Source organism: Gadus macrocephalus, chromosome 5 (genome assembly GCF_031168955.1).
Source record: "Gadus macrocephalus chromosome 5, ASM3116895v1".
Taxonomy (NCBI): Eukaryota; Metazoa; Chordata; class Actinopteri; order Gadiformes; family Gadidae; genus Gadus; species Gadus macrocephalus.
This window is the reverse complement of record NC_082386.1, coordinates 759,644-780,866: the sequence shown is the minus strand read 5'-3', so window position 1 is coordinate 780,866 and position 21,223 is coordinate 759,644. Positions and strand designations below refer to the sequence as shown.

The 21,223-nt window shown below is 39.2% G+C and overlaps 9 non-coding genes across 9 annotated transcripts; all 9 read right to left on the bottom strand.

The window, feature by feature from the left end:
* Window positions 1-218: 218 nt before the first annotated feature.
* Window positions 219-291, bottom strand: trnar-acg (transfer RNA arginine (anticodon ACG)). Its single transcript has one exon. It is a non-coding gene; the product is annotated as a tRNA-Arg (tRNA).
* A 1,098-nt stretch (window positions 292-1,389) lies between these two features.
* trnar-acg (transfer RNA arginine (anticodon ACG)) lies at window positions 1,390-1,462 on the bottom strand. The gene has a single exon. It is a non-coding gene; the product is annotated as a tRNA-Arg (tRNA).
* A 527-nt stretch (window positions 1,463-1,989) lies between these two features.
* On the bottom strand, window positions 1,990-2,062 carry trnar-acg (transfer RNA arginine (anticodon ACG)). Its single transcript has one exon. It is a non-coding gene; the product is annotated as a tRNA-Arg (tRNA).
* A 1,656-nt stretch (window positions 2,063-3,718) lies between these two features.
* On the bottom strand, window positions 3,719-3,791 carry trnar-acg (transfer RNA arginine (anticodon ACG)). Its single transcript has one exon. It is a non-coding gene; the product is annotated as a tRNA-Arg (tRNA).
* Window positions 3,792-4,289: 498 nt separating this feature from the next.
* Window positions 4,290-4,362, bottom strand: trnar-acg (transfer RNA arginine (anticodon ACG)). The gene has a single exon. It is a non-coding gene; the product is annotated as a tRNA-Arg (tRNA).
* A 1,098-nt stretch (window positions 4,363-5,460) lies between these two features.
* Window positions 5,461-5,533, bottom strand: trnar-acg (transfer RNA arginine (anticodon ACG)). The gene has a single exon. It is a non-coding gene; the product is annotated as a tRNA-Arg (tRNA).
* Window positions 5,534-11,886: 6,353 nt separating this feature from the next.
* Window positions 11,887-11,959, bottom strand: trnar-acg (transfer RNA arginine (anticodon ACG)). The gene has a single exon. It is a non-coding gene; the product is annotated as a tRNA-Arg (tRNA).
* A 2,256-nt stretch (window positions 11,960-14,215) lies between these two features.
* Window positions 14,216-14,288, bottom strand: trnar-acg (transfer RNA arginine (anticodon ACG)). The gene has a single exon. It is a non-coding gene; the product is annotated as a tRNA-Arg (tRNA).
* Window positions 14,289-19,389: 5,101 nt separating this feature from the next.
* On the bottom strand, window positions 19,390-19,462 carry trnar-acg (transfer RNA arginine (anticodon ACG)). Its single transcript has one exon. It is a non-coding gene; the product is annotated as a tRNA-Arg (tRNA).
* Window positions 19,463-21,223: the final 1,761 nt, after the last annotated feature.

Here is a 21,223-nt window from a genome sequence, read left to right as displayed (position 1 = left end):
TCGCTTAGCAGACTTCTAACCCGTCTACAAACATCATATAAAAGTCTAAAGCAAATGAAAAAGTGAAATAGAATGATATCACCCCATAACATTTCTTGTTCCTACCTCTATTGTTCTTTGTGAAACTCAAATGTCTACCCTGAGAGCAATTTTGTGTGGTGCATGTTATTCTTTGTAATAATAACCCAGCATTAGTTTCCAGGCATTTTAAAATCTTTCGAGCTAGCCAGGAGTCGAACCTGGAATCTTCTGATCCGTAGTCAGACGCGTTATCCATTGCGCCACTAACCCACCTGTCTAAACACCGACCATCATTAAAATTTGTCCAATAAGAAAGGACGCAAGATTGAATGCGCCATATTCTTGCTTTAAAATTCTCATTCCAAGCCCATTTTTCTCATTGTGAAAGTCAAATGGCTGACCATATCTAGGTATGAATATGGCGCATTCAATCTTGTTGGGGAAATGAGCTTTTCTTTTAGAATAAAAGAATAGCTAATTTCTTGCGTGTTTTTTGTGGCTTCTGCACTTCAGCTCCTTCCACTGAGTATTCGTACTCGGTGGGACAGAATACTCCCGATGGCTCGGACTTAGATACTTCTCGCTTAGCAGACTTCTAACACGTCTAAAACGTTATATGAAAGTCTAAAGGAAAGGAAAAAGTGAAATAGAATGATATCACCCCATTAAATTCCTTGTTCCTACCTCTATTGTTCATTGTGAAACTCAAATGTCTACCCTGAGAGCAATTTGGTGTGGTGCATGTTATTCTTTGGAATAATAACCCAGCATTAGTTCCCAGGCATTTTAAAATATTTCGAGCTTGCCAGGAGTCGAACCTGGAATCTTCTGATCCGTAGTCAGACGCGTTATCCATTGCGCCACTAACCCACCTGAATAAACACAGACCATCATTAAAATTCGTCCAATAAGAAAGGACGCTTGCTTTAAAATTCTCATTCCAAGTCCATTTTTCTCATTGTGAAAGTCAAATGGCTGACCATAGCTAGGTATGAATATGGCGCATTCAATCTTGTTGGGGAAATGAGCTTTTCTTTTAGAATAAAAGAAAAGCTAATTTTTTTCGTGGCTTTTGTACTTCAGCTCCTTCCACTGAGTATTCTTACTCGGTGAGAACGAATACTCCCGATGGCTCGGACTTAGGTTCTTCTCGCTTAGCAGACTTCTAACCCGTCTACAAACGTCATATAAAAGTCTAAAGCAAATGAAAAAGTGAAATAGAATGATATCACCCCATATAATTACTTGTTCCTACCTCTATAGTTCATTGTGAAACTCAAATGTCTACCCTGAGAGCAATTTGGTGTGGTGCATGTTATTCTTTGGAATAATAACCCAGCATTAGTTTCCAGGCATTTTAAAATCTTGCGAGCTAGCCAGGAGTCGAACCTGGAATCTTCTGATCCGTAGTCAGACGCGTTATCCATTGCGCCACTAACCCACCTGTCTAAACACAGACCATCATTAAAATTTGTCCAATAAGAAAGGACGCAAGATTGAATGCGCCATATTCTTGCTTTAAAATTCTCATTCCAAGCCCATTTTTCTCATTGTGAAAGTCAAATGGCTGACCATATCTAGGTATGAATATGGCGCATTCAATCTTGTTGGGGAAATGAGCTTTTCTTTTAGAATAAAAGAATAGCTAATTTCTTGCGTGTTTTTTGTGGCTTCTGCACTTCAGCTCCTTCCACTGAGTATTCGTACTCGGTGGGACTGAATACTCCCGATGGCTCGGACTTAGATACTTCTCGCTTAGCAGACTTCTAACACGTCTAAAACGTTATATGAAAGTCTAAAGCAAAGGAAAAAGTGAAATAGAATGATGTCACCCCATTAAATTCCTTGTTCCTTCCTCTATTGTTCATTGTGAAACTCAAATGTCTACCCTGAGAGCAATTTGGTGTGGTGCATGTTATTCTTTGGAATAATAACCCAGCATTAGTTTCCAGGCATTTTAAAATATTTCGAGCTAGCCAGGAGTCGAACCTGGAATCTTCTGATCCGTAGTCAGACGCGTTATCCATTGCGCCACTAACCCACCTTTATAAACACAGACCATCATTAAAATTCGTCCAATAAGAAAGGACGCTTGCTTTAAAATTCTCATTCCAAGCCCATTTTTCTCATTGTGAAAGTCAAATGGCTGACCATAGCTAGGTATGAATATAGCGCATTCAATCTTGTTGGGGAAATGAGCTTTTCTTTTAGAATAAAAGAAAAGCTAATTTTTTTCGTGGCTTTTGTACTTCAGCTCCTTCCACTGAGTATTCTTACTCGGTGAGAACGAATACTCCCGATGGCTCGGACTTAGATTCTTCTCGCTTAGCAGACTTCTAACCCGTCTACAAACATCATATAAAAGTCTAAAGCAAATGAAAAAGTGAAATAGAATGATATCACCCCATAACATTTCTTGTTCCTACCTCTATTGTTCTTTGTGAAACTCAAATGTCTACCCTGAGAGCAATTTTGTGTGGTGCATGTTATTCTTTGTAATAATAACCCAGCATTAGTTTCCAGGCATTTTAAAATCTTTCGAGCAAGCCAGGAGTCGAACCTGAAATCTTCTGATCCGTAGTCAGACTAGTTAACCATTGCGCCACTAACCCACCTGTAAAAACACAGACCATCATTAAAATTCGTCCAATAAGAAAGGACGCTTGCTTTAAAATTCTCATTCCAAGCCCATTTTTCTCATTGTGAAAGTCAAATGGCTGACCATAGCTAGGTATGAATATGGCGCATTCAATCTTGTTGGGGAAATGAGCTTTTCTTTTAGAATAAAAGAATAGCTAATTTCTTGCGTGTTTTTTGTGGCTTCTGCACTTCAGCTCCTTCCACTGAGTATTCGTACTCGGTGGGACAGAATACTCCCGATGGCTCGGACTTAGATACTTCTCGCTCAGCAGACTTCTAACACGTCTAAAACGTTATATGAAAGTCTAAAGCAAAGGAAAAAGTGAAATAGAATGATGTCACCCCATATAATTACTTGTTCCTACCTCTATAGTTCATTGTGAAACTCAAATGTCTACCCTGAGAGCAATTTGGAGTGGTGCATGTTATTCTTTGGAATAATAACCCAGCATTAGTTTCCAGGCATTTTAATATCTTTCGAGCTAGCCAGGAGTCGAACATGGAATCTTCTGATCCTTAGTCAGACACATTATCCATTGCGCCACTAGCCCACCAGTATTAACACAGACCATCATTAAAATTCGTCCAATAAGAAAGGACGCTTGCTTTAAAATTCTCATTCCAAGCCCATTTTTCTCATTGTGAAAGTCAAATGGCTGACCATAGCTAGGTATGAATATGGCGCATTCAATCTTGTTGGGGAAATGAGCTTTTCTTTTAGAATAAAAGAATAGCTAATTTCTTTCGTGTTTTTTGTGGCTTCTGCACTTCAGCTCCTTCCACTGAGTATTTGTACTCGGTGGGACAGAATACTCCCGATGGCTCGGACATAGATACTACTCGCTTAGCAGACTTCTAACACGTCTAAAACGTTATATGAAAGTCTAAAGGAAAGGAAAAAGTGAAATAGAATGATATCACCCCATTAAATTCCTTGTTCCTACCTCTATTGTTCATTGTGAAACTCAAATGTCTACCCTGAGAGCAATTTGGTGTGGTGCATGTTATTCTTTGGAATAATAACCCAGCATTAGTTTCCAGGCATTTTAAAATATTTCGAGCTAGCCAGGAGTCGAACCTGGAATCTTCTGATCCGTAGTCAGACGCGTTATCCATTGCGCCACTAACCCACCTTTATAAACACAGACCATCATTAAAATTCGTCCAATAAGAAAGGACGCTTGCTTTAAAATTCTCATTCCAAGCCCATTTTTCTCATTGTGAAAGTCAAATGGCTGACCATAGCTAGGTATGAATATAGCGCATTCAATCTTGTTGGGGAAATGAGCTTTTCTTTTAGAATAAAAGAAAAGCTAATTTTTTTCGTGGCTTTTGTACTTCAGCTCCTTCCACTGAGTATTCTTACTCGGTGAGAACGAATACTCCCGATGGCTCGGACTTAGATTCTTCTCGCTTAGCAGACTTCTAACCCGTCTACAAACATCATATAAAAGTCTAAAGCAAATGAAAAAGTGAAATAGAATGATATCACCCCATAACATTTCTTGTTCCTACCTCTATTGTTCTTTGTGAAACTCAAATGTCTACCCTGAGAGCAATTTTGTGTGGTGCATGTTATTCTTTGTAATAATAACCCAGCATTAGTTTCCAGGCATTTTAAAATCTTTCGAGCTAGCCAGGAGTCGAACCTGGAATCTTCTGATCCGTAGTCAGACGCGTTATCCATTGCGCCACTAACCCACCTGTCTAAACACCGACCATCATTAAAATTTGTCCAATAAGAAAGGACGCAAGATTGAATGCGCCATATTCTTGCTTTAAAATTCTCATTCCAAGCCCATTTTTCTCATTGTGAAAGTCAAATGGCTGACCATATCTAGGTATGAATATGGCGCATTCAATCTTGTTGGGGAAATGAGCTTTTCTTTTAGAATAAAAGAATAGCTAATTTCTTGCGTGTTTTTTGTGGCTTCTGCACTTCAGCTCCTTCCACTGAGTATTCGTACTCGGTGGGACAGAATACTCCCGATGGCTCGGACTTAGATACTTCTCGCTTAGCAGACTTCTAACACGTCTAAAACGTTATATGAAAGTCTAAAGGAAAGGAAAAAGTGAAATAGAATGATATCACCCCATTAAATTCCTTGTTCCTACCTCTATTGTTCATTGTGAAACTCAAATGTCTACCCTGAGAGCAATTTGGTGTGGTGCATGTTATTCTTTGGAATAATAACCCAGCATTAGTTCCCAGGCATTTTAAAATATTTCGAGCTAGCCAGGAGTCGAACCTGGCATCTTCTGATCCGTAGTCAGACGCGTTATCCATTGCGCCACTAACCCACCTGAATAAACACAGACCATCATTAAAATTCGTCCAATAAGAAAGGACGCTTGCTTTAAAATTCTCATTCCAAGTCCATTTTTCTCATTGTGAAAGTCAAATGGCTGACCATAGCTAGGTATGAATATGGCGCATTCAATCTTGTTGGGGAAATGAGCTTTTCTTTTAGAATAAAAGAAAAGCTAATTTTTTTCGTGGCTTTTGTACTTCAGCTCCTTCCACTGAGTATTCTTACTCGGTGAGAACGAATACTCCCGATGGCTCGGACTTAGGTTCTTCTCGCTTAGCAGACTTCTAACCCGTCTACAAACGTCATATAAAAGTCTAAAGCAAATGAAAAAGTGAAATAGAATGATATCACCCCATATAATTACTTGTTCCTACCTCTATAGTTCATTGTGAAACTCAAATGTCTACCCTGAGAGCAATTTGGTGTGGTGCATGTTATTCTTTGGAATAATAACCCAGCATTAGTTTCCAGGCATTTTAAAATCTTGCGAGCTAGCCAGGAGTCGAACCTGGAATCTTCTGATCCGTAGTCAGACGCGTTATCCATTGCGCCACTAACCCACCTGTCTAAACACAGACCATCATTAAAATTTGTCCAATAAGAAAGGACGCAAGATTGAATGCGCCATATTCTTGCTTTAAAATTCTCATTCCAAGCCCATTTTTCTCATTGTGAAAGTCAAATGGCTGACCATATCTAGGTATGAATATGGCGCATTCAATCTTGTTGGGGAAATGAGCTTTTCTTTTAGTATAAAAGAATAGCTAATTTCTTGCGTGTTTTTTGTGGCTTCTGCACTTCAGCTCCTTCCACTGAGTATTCGTACTCGGTGGGACAGAATACTCCCGATGGCTCGGACTTAGATACTTCTCGCTCAGCAGACTTCTAACACGTCTAAAACGTTATATGAAAGTCTAAAGCAAAGGAAAAAGTGAAATGGAATGATGTCAACCCATATAATTACTTGTTCCTACCTCTATAGTTCATTGTGAAACTCAAATGTCTACCCTGAGAGCAATTTGGAGTGGTGCATGTTATTCTTTGGAATAATAACCCAGCATTAGTTTACAGGCATTTTAATATCTTTCGAGCTAGCCAGGAGTCGAACATGGAATCTTCTGATCCTTAGTCAGACACATTATCCATTGCGCCACTAGCCCACCTGTTTAAACACTGACCATCATTGAAATTCGTCCAATAAGAAAGGACGCTTGCTTTAAAATTCTCATTCCAAGCCCATTTTTCTCATTGTGAAAGTCAAATGGCTGACCATAGCTAGGTATGAAAATGGCGCATTCAATCTTGTTGGCGAAATGAGCTTTTCTTTTAGAATGAAAGAAAAGCTAATTTTTTTCGTGGCTTTTGTACTTCAGCTCCTTCCACTGAGTATTCTTACTCGGTGAGAACGAATACTCCCGATGGCTCGGACTTAGATTCAACTCGCTTAGCAGACTTCTAACCCGTCTACAAACGTCATATAAAAGTCTAAAGCAAAGGAAAAAGTGAAATAGAATGATATCACCCCATATTATTACTTTTTCCTACCTCTATTGTTCTTTGTGATACTCAAATGTCTACCCTGAGTGCAATTTGTTGTGGTGCATGTTATTCTTTGGAATAATAACCCAGCATTAGTTTCCAGGCATTTTATAATCTTTCGAGCTAGCCAGGAGTCGAACCTGGCATCTTCTGATCCGTAGTCAGACGCGTTATCCATTGCGCCACTAGCCCACCTGTTTAAACACTGACCATCATTGAAATTCGTCCAATAAGAAAGGACGCTTGCTTTAAAATTCTCATTCCAAGCCCATTTTTCTCATTGTGAAAGTCAAATGGCTGACCATAGCTAGGTATGAAAATGGCGCATTCAATCTTGTTGGCGAAATGAGCTTTTCTTTTAGAATGAAAGAAAAGCTAATTTTTTTCGTGGCTTTTGTACTTCAGCTCCTTCCACTGAGTATTCTTACTCGGTGAGAACGAATACTCCCGATGGCTCGGACTTAGATTCAACTCGCTTAGCAGACTTCTAACCCGTCTACAAACGTCATATAAAAGTCTAAAGCAAAGGAAAAAGTGAAATAGAATGATATCACCCCATATTATTACTTTTTCCTACCTCTATTGTTCTTTGTGATACTCAAATGTCTACCCTGAGTGCAATTTGTTGTGGTGCATGTTATTCTTTGGAATAATAACCCAGCATTAGTTTCCAGGCATTTTATAATCTTTCGAGCTAGCCAGGAGTCGAACCTGGCATCTTCTGATCCGTAGTCAGACGCGTTATCCATTGCGCCACTAACCCACCTGTTTAAACACTGACCATCATTAAAATTTGTCCAATAAGAAAGGACGCAAGATTGAATGCGCCATATTCTTGCTTTAAAATTCTCATTCCAAGCCCATTTTTCTCATTGTGAAAGTCAAATGGCTGACCATATCTAGGCATGAATATGGCGCATTCAATCTTGTTGGGGAAATGAGCTTTTCTTTTAGAATAAAAGAATAGCTAATTTCTTTCGTGTTTTTTGTGGCTTCTGCACTTCAGCTCCTTCCACTGAGTATTTGTACTCGGTGGGACAGAATACTCCCGATGGCTCGGACATAGATACTTCTCGCTTAGCAGACTTCTAACACGTCTAAAACGTTATATGAAAGTCTAAAGGAAAGGAAAAAGTGAAATAGAATGATATCACCCCATTAAATTCCTTGTTCCTACCTCTATTGTTCATTGTGAAACTCAAATGTCTACCCTGAGAGCAATTTGGTGTGGTGCATGTTATTCTTTGGAATAATAACCCAGCATTAGTTTCCAGGCATTTTAAAATATTTCGAGCTAGCCAGGAGTCGAACCTGGAATCTTCTGATCCGTAGTCAGATGCGTTATCCATTGCGCCACTAACCCACCTTTATAAACACCGACCATCATTAAAATTCGTCCAATAAGAAAGGACGCTTGCTTTAAAATTCTCATTCCAAGCCCATTTTTCTCATTGTGAAAGTCAAATGGCTGACCATAGCTAGGTATGAATATAGCGCATTCAATCTTGTTGGGGAAATGAGCTTTTCTTTTAGAATAAAAGAAAAGCTAATTTTTTTCGTGGCTTTTGTACTTCAGCTCCTTCCACTGAGTATTCTTACTCGGTGAGAACGAATACTCCCGATGGCTCGGACTTAGATTCTTCTCGCTTAGCAGACTTCTAACCCGTCTACAAACATCATATATAAGTCTAAAGCAAATGAAAAAGTGAAATAGAATGATATCACCCCATAACATTTCTTGTTCCTACCTCTATTGTTCTTTGTGAAACTCAAATGTCTACCCTGAGAGCAATTTTGTGTGGTGCATGTTATTCTTTGTAATAATAACCCAGCATTAGTTTCCAGGCATTTTAAAATCTTTCGAGCTAGCCAGGAGTCGAACCTGGAATCTTCTGCTCCGTAGTCAGACGCGATATCCATTGCGCCACTAACCCACCTGTCTAAACACCGACCATCATTAAAATTTGTCCAATAAGAAAGGACGCAAGATTGAATGCGCCATATTCTTGCTTTAAAATTCTCATTCCAAGCCCATTTTTCTCATTGTGAAAGTCAAATGGCTGACCATATCTAGGTATGAATATGGCGCATTCAATCTTGTTGGGGAAATGAGCTTTTCTTTTAGAATAAAAGAATAGCTAATTTCTTGCGTGTTTTTTGTGGCTTCTGCACTTCAGCTCCTTCCACTGAGTATTCGTACTCGGTGGGACAGAATACTCCCGATGGCTCGGACTTAGATACTTCTCGCTTAGCAGACTTCTAACACGTCTAAAACGTTATATGAAAGTCTAAAGCAAAGGAAAAAGTGAAATAGAATGATGTCACCGCATATAATTACTTGTTCCTACCTCTATAGTTCATTGTGAAACTCAAATGTCTACCCTGAGAGCAATTTGGAGTGGTGCATGTTATTCTTTGGAATAATAACCCAGCATTAGTTTCCAGGCATTTTAAAATCTTTCGAGCTAGCCAGGAGTCGAACATGGAATCTTCTGATCCTTAGTCAGACACATTATCCATTGCGCCACTAGCCCACCTGTTTAAACACCGACCATCATTAAAATTCGTCCAATAAGAAAGGACGCTTGCTTTAAAATTCTCATTCCAAGCTAATTTTTCTCATTGTGTAAGTCAAATGGCTGACCATAGCTAGGTATGAAAATGGCGCATTCAATCTTGTTGGCGAAATGAGCTTTTCTTTTAGAATGAAAGAAAAGCTAATTTTTTTCGTGGCTTTTGTACTTCAGCTCCTTCCACTGAGTATTCTTACTCGGTGAGAACGAATACTCCCGATGGCTCGGACTTAGATTCAACTCGCTTAGCAGACTTCTAACCCGTCTACAAACGTCATATAAAAGTCTAATGCAAAGGAAAAAGTGAAATAGAATGATATCACCCCATATTATTACTTTTTCCTACCTCTATTGTTCTTTGTGAAACTCAAATGTCTACCCTGAGAGCAATTTGGTGTGGTGCATGTTATTCTTTGGAATAATAACCCAGCATTAGTTTCCAGGCATTTTATAATCTTTCGAGCAAGCCAGGAGTCGAACCTGGAATCTTCTGATCCGTAGTCAGACGCGTTATCCATTGCGCCACTAACCCACCAGTTTAAACACAAACCATCATTAAAATTTGTCCAATAAGAAAGGACGCAAGATTGAATGCGCCATATTCTTGCTTTAAAATTCTCATTCCAAGCCCATTTTTCTCATTGTGAAAGTCAAATGGCTGACCATAGCTAGGTATGAATATGGCGCATTCAATCTTGTTGGGGAAATGAGCTTTTCTTTTAGAATAAAAGAATAGCTAATTTCTTTCGTGTTTTTTGTGGCTTCTGCACTTCAGCTCCTTCCACTGAGTATTTGTACTCGGTGGGACAGAATACTCCCGATGGCTCGGACTTAGATACTTCTCGCTCAGCAGACTTCTAACACGTCTAAAACGTTATATGAAAGTCTAAAGCAAAGGAAAAAGTGAAATGGAATGATGTCAACCCATATAATTACTTGTTCCTACCTCTATAGTTCATTGTGAAACTCAAATGTCTACCCTGAGAGCAATTTGGAGTGGTGCATGTTATTCTTTGGAATAATAACCCAGCATTAGTTTACAGGCATTTTAATATCTTTCGAGCTAGCCAGGAGTCGAACATGGAATCTTCTGATCCTTAGTCAGACACATTATCCATTGCGCCACTAGCCCACCTGTTTAAACACTGACCATCATTGAAATTCGTCCAATAAGAAAGGACGCTTGCTTTAAAATTCTCATTCCAAGCCCATTTTTCTCATTGTGAAAGTCAAATGGCTGACCATAGCTAGGTATGAAAATGGCGCATTCAATCTTGTTGGCGAAATGAGCTTTTCTTTTAGAATGAAAGAAAAGCTAATTTTTTTCGTGGCTTTTGTACTTCAGCTCCTTCCACTGAGTATTCTTACTCGGTGAGAACGAATACTCCCGATGGCTCGGACTTAGATTCAACTCGCTTAGCAGACTTCTAACCCGTCTACAAACGTCATATAAAAGTCTAAAGCAAAGGAAAAAGTGAAATAGAATGATATCACCCCATATTATTACTTTTTCCTACCTCTATTGTTCTTTGTGATACTCAAATGTCTACCCTGAGTGCAATTTGTTGTGGTGCATGTTATTCTTTGGAATAATAACCCAGCATTAGTTTCCAGGCATTTTATAATCTTTCGAGCTAGCCAGGAGTCGAACCTGGCATCTTCTGATCCGTAGTCAGACGCGTTATCCATTGCGCCACTAGCCCACCTGTTTAAACACTGACCATCATTGAAATTCGTCCAATAAGAAAGGACGCTTGCTTTAAAATTCTCATTCCAAGCCCATTTTTCTCATTGTGAAAGTCAAATGGCTGACCATAGCTAGGTATGAAAATGGCGCATTCAATCTTGTTGGCGAAATGAGCTTTTCTTTTAGAATGAAAGAAAAGCTAATTTTTTTCGTGGCTTTTGTACTTCAGCTCCTTCCACTGAGTATTCTTACTCGGTGAGAACGAATACTCCCGATGGCTCGGACTTAGATTCAACTCGCTTAGCAGACTTCTAACCCGTCTACAAACGTCATATAAAAGTCTAAAGCAAAGGAAAAAGTGAAATAGAATGATATCACCCCATATTATTACTTTTTCCTACCTCTATTGTTCTTTGTGAAACTCAAATGTCTACCCTGAGAGCAATTTGGTGTGGTGCATGTTATTCTTTGGAATAATAACCCAGCATTAGTTTCCAGGCATTTTATAATCTTTCGAGCAAGCCAGGAGTCGAACCTGGAATCTTCTGATCCGTAGTCAGACGCGTTATCCATTGCGCCACTAACCCACCTGTTTAAACACAAACCATCATTAAAATTTGTCCAATAAGAAAGGACGCAAGATTGAATGCGCCATATTCTTGCTTTAAAATTCTCATTCCAAGCCCATTTTTCTCATTGTGAAAGTCAAATGGCTGACCAGATCTAGGTATGAATATGGCGCATTCAATCTTGTTGGGGAAATGAGCTTTTCTTTTAGAATAAAAGAATAGCTAATTTCTTTCGTGTTTTTTGTGGCTTCTGCACTTCAGCTCCTTCCACTGAGTATTCGTACTCGGTGGGACAGAATACTCCCGATGGCTCGGACTTAGATACTTCTCGCTTAGCAGACTTCTAACACGTCTAAAACGTTATATGAAAGTCTAAAGCAAAGGAAAAAGTGAAATAGAATGATGTCACCCCATTAAATTCCTTGTTCCTTCCTCTATTGTTCATTGTGAAACTCAAATGTCTACCCTGAGAGCAATTTGGTGTGGTGCATGTTATTCTTTGGAATAATAACCCAGCATTAGTTTCCTGGCATTTTAAAATATTACGAGCTAGCCAGGAGTCGAACCTGGAATCTTCTGATCCGTAGTCAGACGCGTTATCCATTGCGCCACTAACCCACCTGAATAAAAACAGACCATCATTAAAATTCGTCCAATAAGAAAGGACGCTTGCTTTAAAATTCTCATTCCAAGCCCATTTTTCTCATTGTGAAAGTCAAATGGCTGACCATAGCTAGGTATGAATATGGCGCATTCAATCTTGTTGGGGAAATGAGCTTTTCTTTTAGAATAAAAGAATAGCTAATTTCTTTCGTGTTTTTTGTGGTTTCTGCACTTCAGCTCCTTCCACTGAGTATTTGTACTCGGTGGGACAGAATACTCCCGATGGCTCGGACTTAGATACTTCTCGCTTAGCAGACTTCTAACACGTCTAAAACGTTATATGAAAGTCTAAAGGAAAGGAAAAAGTGAAATAGAATGATATCACCCCATTAAATTCCTTGTTCCTACCTCTATTGTCCTTTGTGAAACTCAAATGTCTACCCTGAGAGCAATTTGGAGTGGTGCATGTTATTCTTTGGAATAATAACCCAGCATTAGTTTCCAGGCATTTTAAAATCTTGCAAGCTAGCCAGGAGTCGAACATGGAATCTTCTGATCCGTAGTCAGACGCGTTATCCATTGCGCCACTAGCCCACCTGTTTAAACACAGACCATCATTAAAATTCGTCCAATAAGAAAGGACGCTTGCTTTAAAATTCTCATTCCAAGCTAATTTTTCTCATTGTGAAAGTCAAATGGCTGACCATAGCTAGGTATGAAAATGGCGCATTCAATCTTGTTGGCGAAATGAGCTTTTATTTTAGAATGAAAGAAAAGCTAATTTTTTTCGTGGCTTTTGTACTTCAGCTCCTTCCACTGAGTATTCTTACTCGGTGAGAACGAATACTCCCGATGGCTCGGACTTAGATTCAACTCGCTTAGCAGACTTCTAACCCGTCTACAAACGTCATATAAAAGTCTAAAGCAAAGGAAAAAGTGAAATAGAATGATATCACCCCATATTATTACTTTTTCCTACCTCTATTGTTCTTTGTGAAACTCAAATGTCTACCCTGAGAGCAATTTGGTGTGGTGCATGTTATTCTTTGGAATAATAACCCAGCATTAGTTTCCAGGCATTTCATAATCTTTCTAGCTAGCCAGGAGTCGAACATGGAATCTTCTGATCCGTAGTCAGACGCGTTATCCATTGCGCCACTAACCCACCTGTTTAAACACAGACCATCATTAAAATTTGTCCAATAAGAAAGGACGCAAGATTGAATGCGCCATATTCTTGCTTTAAAATTCTCATTCCAAGCCCATTTTTCTCATTGTGAAAGTCAAATGGCTGACCATATCTAGGTATGAATATGGCGCATTCAATCTTGTTGGGGAAATGAGCTTTTCTTTTAGAATAAAAGAATAGCTAATTTCTTTCGTGTTTTTTGTGGCTTCTGCACTTCAGCTCCTTCCACTGAGTATTCGTACTCGGTGGGACAGAATACTCCCGATGGCTCGGACTTAGATACTTCTCGCTTAGCAGACTTCTAACACGTCTAAAACGTTATATGAAAGTCTAAAGCAAAGGAAAAAGTGAAATAGAATGATGTCACCCCATTAAATTCCTTGTTCCTTCCTCTATTGTTCATTGTGAAACTCAAATGTCTACCCTGAGAGCAATTTGGTGTGGTGCATGTTATTCTTTGGAATAATAACCCAGCATTAGTTTCCAGGCAATTTAAAATCTTTCGAGCAAGCCAGGAGTCGAACCTGGAATCTTCTGATCCGTAGTCAGACACGTTATCCATTGCGCCACTAGCCCACCTGTATAAACACAGACCATCATTAAAATTCGTCCAATAAGAAAGGACGCTTGCTTTAAAATTCTCATTCCAAGCCCATTTTTCTCATTGTGAAAGTCAAATTGCTGACCATAGCTAGGTATGAATATGGCGCATTCAATCTTGTTGGGGAAATGAGCTTTTCTTTTAGAATAAAAGAATAGCTAATTTCTTTCGTGTTTTTTGTGGCTTCTGCACTTCAGCTCCTTCCACTGAGTATTTGTACTCGGTGGGACAGAATACTCCCGATGGCTCGGACATAGATACTTCTCGCTTAGCAGACTTCTAACACGTCTAAAACATTATATGAAAGTCTAAAGGAAAGGAAAAAGTGAAATAGAATGATATCACCCCATTAAATTCCTTGTTCCTACCTCTATGGTTCATTGTGAAACTCAAATGTCTACCCTGAGAGCAATTTGGTGTGGTGCATGTTATTCTTTGGAATAATAACCCAGCATTAGTTTCCAGGCATTTTAAAAAATTTCGAGCTAGCCAGGAGTCGAACCTGGAATCTTCTGATCCGTAGTCAGACGCGTTATCCATTGCGCCACTAACCCACCTGTATAAACACAGACCATCATTAAAATTCGTCCAATAAGAAAGGACGCTTGCTTTAAAATTCTCATTCCAAGCCCATTTTTCTCATTGTGAAAGTCAAATGGCTGACCATATCTAGGTATGAATATGGCGCATTCAATCTTGTTGGGGAAATGAGCTTTTCTTTTAGAATAAAAGAATAGCTAATTTCTTTCGTGTTTTTTGTGGCTTCTGCACTTCAGCTCCTTCCACTGAGTATTCGTACTCGGTGGGACAGAATACTCCCGATGGCTCGGACTTAGATACTTCTCGCTTAGCAGACTTCTAACACGTCTAAAACGTTATATGAAAGTCTAAAGCAAAGGAAAAAGTGAAATAGAATGATGTCACCCCATTAAATTCCTTGTTCCTTCCTCTATTGTTCATTGTGAAACTCAAATGTCTACCCTGAGAGCAATTTGGTGTGGTGCATGTTATTCTTTGGAATAATAACCCAGCATTAGTTTCCAGGCATTTTAAAATCTTTCGAGCAAGCCAGGAGTCGAACCTGGAATCTTCTGATCCGTAGTCAGACACGTTATCCATTGCGCCACTAGCCCACCTGTATAAACACAGACCATCATTAAAATTCGTCCAATAAGAAAGGACGCTTGCTTTAAAATTCTCATTCCAAGCCCATTTTTCTCATTGTGAAAGTCAAATGGCTGACCATAGCTAGGTATGAATATGGCGCATTCAATCTTGTTGGGGGAAATGAGCTTTTCTTTTAGAATAAAAGAAGAGCTAATTTCTTGCGTTTTTTTTGTGGCTTCTGCACTTCAGCTCCTTCCACTGAGTATTCGTACTCGGTGGGACAGAATACTCCCGATGGCTCGGACTTAGATACTTCTCGCTCAGCAGACTTCTAACACGTCTAAAACGTTATATGAAAGTCTAAAGCAAAGGAAAAAGTGAAATAGAATGATGTCACCCCATATAATTACTTGTTCCTACCTCTACAGTTCATTGTGAAACTCAAATGTCTACCCTGAGAGCAATTTGGAGTGGTGCATGTTATTCTTTGGAATAATAACCCAGCATTAGTTTCCAGGCATTTTAAAATCTTTCGAGCTAGCCAGGAGTCGAACATGGAATCTTCTAATCCATAGTCGGACACATTATCCATTGCGCCACTAGCCCACCTGATTAAACACAGACCATCATTAAAATTCGTCCAATAAGAAAGGACGCTTGCTTTAAAATTCTCATTCCAAGCCCATTTTTCTCATTGTGAAAGTCAAATGGCTGACCATATCAAGGTATGAATATATATGAATATTATTCTTTGGAATAATAACCCAGCATTAGTTTCCAGGCATTTTAAAATCTTTCGAGCTAGCCAGGAGTTGAACATGGAATCTTCTAATCCTTAGTCGGACACATTATCCATTGCGCCACTAGCCCACCTGATTAAACACAGACCATCATTAAAATTCTTCCAATAAGAAAGGACGCTTGCTTTAAAATTCTCATTCCAAGCCCATTTTTCTCATTGTGAAAGTCAAATGGCTGACCATATCTAGGTATGAATATGGCGCATTCAATCTTGTTGGGGAAATGAGCTTTTCTTTTAGAATAAAAGAATAGCTAATTTCTTTCGTGTTTTTTGTGGCTTCTGCACTTCAGCTCCTTCCACTGAGTATTTGTACTCGGTGGGACAGAATACTCCCGATGGCTCGGACTTAGATACTTCTCGCTTAGCAGACTTCTAACACGTCTAAAACGTTACATGAAAGTCTAAAGCAAAGGAAAAAGTGAAATAGAATGATGTCACCCCATTAAATTCCTTGTTCCTTCCTCTATTGTTCATTGTGAAACTCAAATGTCTACCCTGAGGGCAATTTGGTGTGGTGCATGTTATTCTTTGGAATAATAACCCAGCATTAGTTTCCAGGCATTTTAAAATCTTTCGAGCAAGCCAGGAGTCGAACCTAGAATCTTCTGATCCGTAGTCAGACGCGTTATCCATTGCGCCACTAGCCCACCTGTATAAACGCAGACCATCATTAAAATTCGTCCAATAAGAAAGGACGCTTGCTTTAAAATTCTCATTCCAAGCCCATTTTTCTCATTGTGAAAGTCAAATGGCTGACCATATCAAGGTATGAATATATATGAATATTATTCTTTGGAATAATAACCCAGCATTAGTTTCCAGGCATTTTAAAATCTTTCGAGCTAGCCAGGAGTCGAACATGGAATCTTCTAATCCTTAGTCGGACACATTATCCATTGCGCCACTAGCCCACCTGATTAAACACAGACCATCATTAAAATTCGTCCAATAAGAAAGGACGCTTGCTTTAAAATTCTCATTCCAAGCCCATTTTTCTCATTGTGAAAGTCAAATGGCTGACCATATCAAGGTATGAATATGGCGCATTCAATCTTGTTGGGGAAATGAGCTTTTCTTTTAGAATAAAAGAATAGCTAATTTCTTTCGTGTTTTTTGTGGCTTCTGCACTTCAGCTCCTTCCACTGAGTATTTGTACTCGGTGGGACAGAATACTCCCGATGGCTCGGACTTAGATACTTCTCGCTTAGCAGACTTCTAACACGTCTAAAACGTTATATGAAAGTCTAAAGCAAAGGAAAAAGTGAAATAGAATGATATCACCCCATTAAATTCCTTGTTCCTTCCTCTATTCTTCATTGTGAAACTCAAATGTCTACCCTGAGAGCAATTTGGTGTGGTGCATGTTATTCTTTGGAATAATAACCCAGCATTAGTTTCCAGGCATTTTAAAATCTTTCGAGCAAGCCAGGAGTCGAACCTGGAATCTTCTGATCCGTAGTCAGACGCGTTATCCATTGCGCCACTAGCCCACCTGTATAAACACAGACCATCATTAAAATTCGTCCAATAAGAAAGGACGCTTGCTTTAAAATTCTCATTCCAAGCCCATTTTTCGCATTGTGAAAGTCAAATGGCTGACCATATCAAGGTATGAATATGGCGCATTCAATCTTGTTGGGGAAATGAGCTTTTCTTTTAGAATAAAAGAATAGCTAATTTCTTTCGTGTTTTTTGTGGCTTCTGCACTTCAGCTCCTTCCACTGAGTATTTGTACTCGGTGGGACAGAATACTCCCGATGGCTCGGACTTAGATACTTCTCGCTTAGCAGACTTCTAACACGTCTAAAACGTTATATGAAAGTCTAAAGGAAAGGAAAAAGTGAAATAGAATGATATCACCCCATTAAATTCCTTGTTCCTACCTCTATTGTCCTTTGTGAAACTCAAATGTCTACCCTGAGAGCAATTTGGAGTGGTGCATGTTATTCTTTGGAATAATAACCCAGCATTAGTTTCCAGGCATTTTAAAATCTTGCAAGCTAGCCAGGAGTCGAACATGGAATCTTCTGATCCGTAGTCAGACGCGTTATCCATTGCGCCACTAGCCCACCTGTTTAAACACAGACCATCATTAAAATTCGTCCAATAAGAAAGGACGCTTGCTTTAAAATTCTCATTCCAAGCTAATTTTTCTCATTGTGAAAGTCAAATGGCTGACCATAGCTAGGTATGAAAATGGCGCATTCAATCTTGTTGGCGAAATGAGCTTTTATTTTAGAATGAAAGAAAAGCTAATTTTTTTCGTGGCTTTTGTACTTCAGCTCCTTCCACTGAGTATTCTTACTCGGTGAGAACGAATACTCCCGATGGCTCGGACTTAGATTCAACTCGCTTAGCAGACTTCTAACCCGTCTACAAACGTCATATAAAAGTCTAAAGCAAAGGAAAAAGTGAAATAGAATGATATCACCCCATATTATTACTTTTTCCTACCTTTATTGTTCTTTGTGAAACTCAAATGTCTACCCTGAGAGCAATTTGGTGTGGTGCATGTTATTCTTTGGAATAATAACCCAGCATTAGTTTCCAGGCATTTCATAATCTTTCTAGCTAGCCAGGAGTCGAACATGGAATCTTCTGATCCGTAGTCAGACGCGTTATCCATTGCGCCACTAACCCACCTGTTTAAACACAGACCATCATTAAAATTTGTCCAATAAGAAAGGACGCAAGATTGAATGCGCCATATTCTTGCTTTAAAATTCTCATTCCAAGCCCATTTTTCTCATTGTGAAAGTCAAATGGCTGACCATATCTAGGTATGAATATGGCGCATTCAATCTTGTTGGGGAAATGAGCTTTTCTTTTAGAATAAAAGAATAGCTAATTTCTTTCGTGTTTTTTGTGGCTTCTGCACTTCAGCTCCTTCCACTGAGTATTCGTACTCGGTGGGACAGAATACTCCCGATGGCTCGGACTTAGATACTTCTCGCTTAGCAGACTTCTAACACGTCTAAAACGTTATATGAAAGTCTAAAGCAAAGGAAAAAGTGAAATAGAATGATGTCACCCCATTAAATTCCTTGTTCCTTCCTCTATTGTTCATTGTGAAACTCAAATGTCTACCCTGAGAGCAATTTGGTGTGGTGCATGTTATTCTTTGGAATAATAACCCAGCATTAGTTTCCAGGCAATTTAAAATCTTTCGAGCAAGCCAGGAGTCGAACCTGGAATCTTCTGATCCGTAGTCAGACACGTTATCCATTGCGCCACTAGCCCACCTGTATAAACACAGACCATCATTAAAATTCGTCCAATAAGAAAGGACGCTTGCTTTAAAATTCTCATTCCAAGCCCATTTTTCTCATTGTGAAAGTCAAATTGCTGACCATAGCTAGGTATGAATATGGCGCATTCAATCTTGTTGGGGAAATGAGCTTTTCTTTTAGAATAAAAGAATAGCTAATTTCTTTCGTGTTTTTTGTGGCTTCTGCACTTCAGCTCCTTCCACTGAGTATTTGTACTCGGTGGGACAGAATACTCCCGATGGCTCGGACATAGATACTTCTCGCTTAGCAGACTTCTAACACGTCTAAAACATTATATGAAAGTCTAAAGGAAAGGAAAAAGTGAAATAGAATGATATCACCCCATTAAATTCCTTGTTCCTACCTCTATGGTTCATTGTGAAACTCAAATGTCTACCCTGAGAGCAATTTGGTGTGGTGCATGTTATTCTTTGGAATAATAACCCAGCATTAGTTTCCAGGCATTTTAAAAAATTTCGAGCTAGCCAGGAGTCGAACCTGGAATCTTCTGATCCGTAGTCAGACGCGTTATCCATTGCGCCACTAGCCCACCTGTATAAACACAGACCATCATTAAAATTCGTCCAATAAGAAAGGACGCTTGCTTTAAAATTCTCATTCCAAGCCCATTTTTCGCATTGTGAAAGTCAAATGGCTGACCATATCAAGGTATGAATATGGCGCATTCAATCTTGTTGGGGAAATGAGCTTTTCTTTTAGAATAAAAGAATAGCTAATTTCTTTCGTGTTTTTTGTGGCTTCTGCACTTCAGCTCCTTCCACTGAGTATTTGTACTCGGTGGGACAGAATACTCCCGATGGCTCGGACTTAGATACTTCTCGCTTAGCAGACTTCTAACACGTCTAAAACGTTATATGAAAGTCTAAAGGAAAGGAAAAAGTGAAATAGAATGATATCACCCCATTAAATTCCTTGTTCCTACCTCTATTGTCCTTTGTGAAACTCAAATGTCTACCCTGAGAGCAATTTGGAGTGGTGCATGTTATTCTTTGGAATAATAACCCAGCATTAGTTTCCAGGCATTTTAAAATCTTGCAAGCTAGCCAGGAGTCGAACATGGAATCTTCTGATCCGTAGTCAGACGCGTTATCCATTGCGCCACTAGCCCACCTGTTTAAACACAGACCATCATTAAAATTCGTCCAATAAGAAAGGACGCTTGCTTTAAAATTCTCATTCCAAGCTAATTTTTCTCATTGTGAAAGTCAAATGGCTGACCATAGCTAGGTATGAAAATGGCGCATTCAATCTTGTTGGCGAAATGAGCTTTTATTTTAGAATGAAAGAAAAGCTAATTTTTTTCGTGGCTTTTGTACTTCAGCTCCTTCCACTGAGTATTCTTACTCGGTGAGAACGAATACTCCCGATGGCTCGGACTTAGATTCAACTCGCTTAGCAGACTTCTAACCCGTCTACAAACGTCATATAAAAGTCTAAAGCAAAGGAAAAAGTGAAATAGAATGATATCACCCCATATTATTACTTTTTCCTACCTTTATTGTTCTTTGTGAAACTCAAATGTCTACCCTGAGAGCAATTTGGTGTGGTGCATGTTATTCTTTGGAATAATAACCCAGCATTAGTTTCCAGGCATTTCATAATCTTTCTAGCTAGCCAGGAGTCGAACATGGAATCTTCTGATCCGTAGTCAGACGCGTTATCCATTGCGCCACTAACCCACCTGTTTAAACACAGACCATCATTAAAATTTGTCCAATAAGAAAGGACGCAAGATTGAATGCGCCATATTCTTGCTTTAAAATTCTCATTCCAAGCCCATTTTTCTCATTGTGAAAGTCAAATGGCTGACCATATCTAGGTATGAATATGGCGCATTCAATCTTGTTGGGGAAATGAGCTTTTCTTTTAGAATAAAAGAATAGCTAATTTCTTTCGTGTTTTTTGTGGCTTCTGCACTTCAGCTCCTTCCACTGAGTATTCGTACTCGGTGGGACAGAATACTCCCGATGGCTCGGACTTAGATACTTCTCGCTTAGCAGACTTCTAACACGTCTAAAACGTTATATGAAAGTCTAAAGCAAAGGAAAAAGTGAAATAGAATGATGTCACCCCATTAAATTCCTTGTTCCTTCCTCTATTGTTCATTGTGAAACTCAAATGTCTACCCTGAGAGCAATTTGGTGTGGTGCATGTTATTCTTTGGAATAATAACCCAGCATTAGTTTCCAGGCAATTTAAAATCTTTCGAGCAAGCCAGGAGTCGAACCTGGAATCTTCTGATCCGTAGTCAGACACGTTATCCATTGCGCCACTAGCCCACCTGTATAAA